Below are 3729 nucleotides of genomic sequence, written 5' to 3' on the forward strand. Positions count from 1 at the left end.
ACCTAATACAGTATGTTGCTTGTACCTTGTTGAAGGACACAAGTGTGTTATCCTTTAATGTTCCATGCTGCAGCATGCCACAGTAGACACACTATAAGGGCAGTGAACCTTGCCAAAGGCACTGAGAAAGCCTTCAGTCCTCAATAGAAACAGGTAAGCAGGACCCCACCAATCACTGGTCTCCTGCCTGAACATCCAGCTACACAGTGTTCCACTCTGCCCGTCAATTATTGACTGGGAAATAGAATCACAGAAAGAGACCCTGAAAGAAATTCTTAGAACTGTTGAGCAGTAAAAAGCTCCTCTTTCAGTGCCTCCAGCTCCAAGGGAAAAGTTCTGTCCCTATCCTGGTTGTAGGTAATATTTAACAGTGTATGGTGCTCCTCAGCACCAATGCACTGGTTCTTAGTTAATGACCAACCTGCATTCCAAGCCCGAGTGCCCGTCGCACAGTGACCAGAGTCAGTTTCTTCATGCTTGGTCTTGGTCGGCTCCTCTCTGAGGGTGTTCTCCGGGAGAGTCCCTCGGTCTCTGCGGTGACTCTGATGGAGAGACGGGGATCGCTGAGGGCCCTGGGGATGGACGTGGAGGACAGCGCGTCACTGCGCTGGGCACGGGTGAAGAACCGAGGCGAGGAGAGAGGCGTCGCTCGTGAAGTGAAAGTCTTGAGCCGGACCGCGGCAGCGCGCTGCTCTGATGTGAAGAGGGAGCAGGTGGCTCTGGAAGGAGTTTTGCTGAAGGTTAGAACGTCCACAGGCTACTTGAGGGAAGACACGTGCCACCAAAGGACTTAAACATCCAAAGAGCCAGTGTCTTCAGCTGTTCTGTGAGGTGGGTTTCGCTCTGGAACTTTCATAGCAGCTGGGTAAAGATCCCTGCTCCTTCTCCATTGTCGACATGAGCAGAACGAATGGTCGCCAGTTCATTTCAATGACAAGGATGGACCCAACCTCTTATTTGGCAGTGCTGTGCTGAATTTCAATTGTTTTCTCTCCAGTCCAGCAGGGAATCTCATAAACAAGAGGGAACCCCGCCCCCGTCGAAGGTCCTACCCTGAAGGGCAGAAGGAGAGGACAAGACAGGCTCGGTTTCTCCACATAAAAGCCCCCAGGTGACCTATGGTTCCAGCCAAGCCTTTAAAGAAATGGATGACAATCAAAAGGACAAATGTGACGGGTCTCCTGTGTGCACTACAACATGAATGCGAAGCGGCCCCACCGGTTCTGTGATGTCTTTGACCTGCTAGTTCAAAGCTGCTTCTGGACCTTTGGACCCCTCTCAGTCAGTGTGTGTTTGTGCACGTGTGTGCGTGTGTTTGTGTTTGTGTATGTGTGTTTGTTCTCCTCAGACAAAAGCTTTGTTCATAATAAAGTAAACCAACCACATTGTTCCTTTGAGCAGGACTATCCTTTTGCTACAACTTGAACAGACTGGTGTTATAAGTGTTATACCTGGACAAAGCGCTGGTTTGTCGGCACACAGAATGTAGATATGTTTTTTTTTATTCTACATCGTTTTCACAGACACACTGATTCTGTGTGATATCTCTCTGGTGTTTTCCTTGAAAGGTGTTTTACAGGGGAAACCTTTTGCTGAACCACACACACTTTCTTTTGACTTGTTTGTGTGGACTCTTCGCATAGCTGAAAACATATTTCCCAAAACCACCGTGTTTAACTCAAAAATGTAAACCAAAAACCGGCAGACCTTGACGTTCAGCATGCCTTCCTAATATAACTCTGCAGTGTTCATTAAAAGACACAGTATTTTCAACAAGAGCGGCCTTGTGGCGACCTGCACAAACACACTTCTGTCCGGCCAGGTTGTGTGGGCTGGCACAACGAGGCGGGGAGACCCCTCAGCAGCAGCAGCAGCAGCAGCAGCACTGGAGCAGGCTAGGCAGCGTGGGGCTCGCAGGACAGAAGGGCTGGGGAGGGCTGCTAGCCTCTGGTGCTAGTTAGCCGCCGTGTCAAAGCCGAGAACAGAGGCTGAGGAGTGCCCCCTTCATCCCTCCAGAGACACAAGGGGCGAGAAGGCTTTTGATGTTGAAAGTGTGGCTGGAAGACAATACAGGCTGCCTGTAATCCTCTCTGTCTGTGGCCGCGGCCTTTCACAGCAAGCCTGAGACTCTGCTCAGTAATGGGAGAGCCTCAACCGCACCTCTGTAGCAACTGTAGGAGTGGGAGGCATCTGGTCTGTGTGTTGCTGTCAGGATTAGGTACGTCCGGAACACACAACATGTTGCAGTGCCTCTGTAGGGGAAGGCCCATGACCAGTGATGGGCCCTACTTGGCCTACTGTCGATGGATCTTAGCCATGTATTTTCTGTGGTACATTCAGCCCGAGCTGACCTTGTTACATGAGTGATCACAAGACATTCCCTCGGCCAGAAGACTGCTCTGCTCCCTCCATGCCCCGTCCCCAAACACCCAACACTAATGAGTTCCTGGACAATTACACCGCCTTTAAGAGAACATCAAGACACGCCTCCGTCAAACCCACTTCGAGTCCTCCCTGTCGATTAGAATCGCGTCTCGCTAATAGTGACGGCGCTCACTTCAATGCATTCGAATATGTTAACACAGGCCTGCTTTACACTACACACAGCAAACATATAGAGCTTGTCCACGTCTATAGAGGGGCCCTTGAACCCAAACAGGCTGACTGCAACTGGGATTGAGCACAACGCAAGCCTTTGGAAATCAGTTTAATGTTGTCTTTAGAATATCCATGCATCCACTCCACGTGGTAATGAGGTCTCTGCGGTGACTGGGTGTCCCTGTAGGTCGGGGCCAGGAGAGTGACGTCAACACAAGAGACCAGGACTGTGTAGGAACAGGGGGCTGCGTTTCATAGGGTTAGCACTTCTGAGTCACACTGTACGGCCTGTTCATAGAACAGAGTGTTCTAAAGTTGTTGTTGTTGTTGTACATATAGGGTGGCTAATAAAATGTTACCGTTTTTTCCAAAATTGTTTTGTTTTTATCGGTGTGAAAAGATCCAGTCTGACTGAATTATTTTGAGAACAAACTTTTAGCTTGTCTCTATTTCATTGGCAGTGCTCTAGGAATCCATACTGGGGTGCTGCTGTCCTTACTTCAGTAAAGTAAATGCTTCAACAGGGGGACTTCTGTTTAGACAGGAGGAATTAGCTCCAGCATAAATAACGCCATCCATAAATATGGCAATGTAGCAAATGGAACAGTATGCACTATTTGTTACAAATAGTTCATGAAAGAGTTCAGCGAGGTGAGGGGAGAAATGATGGTGTCATGGTTCTTTGCTGCCATCTTGAGGAGACAAGACCAAATCGCAGGGTTTCCCTCTGATGACAAGCCTCCTGGTTGCTCCCAGGTTCTCCATAGCTGGAGCCGGGAACTGCCTCCTCTCACGGACAAATACAAGAGGGAGACATACTGCTGCTGTTGGGAAACATGTCCTGCTGTTATACGGGGGTCAGATGGCTGAGCGGTGAGGGAGTCAGGCTGGTAATCAGAAGGTTGCCGGATCGATTCCCCGCCAAGCCAAATGACGTTGTGTCCTTGGGCAAGGCACTACATCCTACTTGCCTCGGGGGCATGTCCCTGTACTTACTGTAAGTCGCTCTGGGTAAGAGCGTCTGCTAAATGACCAAACTGTAACTGTAAATATGGGCACACATGGGATGTCGGCAGTTATTTGAAAGGTAAGTCAGTAGGTACAGTATAGTCACTGAGGAACAACCATGAT

General features: G+C 49.3%; 1 long non-coding RNA gene across 1 annotated transcript; it reads left to right on the forward strand.

Annotated features, from left to right (window-relative positions):
- Positions 1 to 458: 458 nt before the first annotated feature.
- Positions 459 to 1388, forward strand: LOC124481485. The gene is made up of 2 exons (XR_006957654.1): positions 459 to 831; positions 998 to 1388. It is a non-coding gene; the product is annotated as an uncharacterized LOC124481485 (long non-coding RNA).
- The last annotated feature ends 2341 nt before the right edge of the window (positions 1389 to 3729 follow it).

The sequence above is a fragment of the Hypomesus transpacificus genome, chromosome 19 (genome assembly GCF_021917145.1).
Source record: "Hypomesus transpacificus isolate Combined female chromosome 19, fHypTra1, whole genome shotgun sequence".
NCBI lineage: Eukaryota > Metazoa > Chordata > Actinopteri > Osmeriformes > Osmeridae > Hypomesus > Hypomesus transpacificus.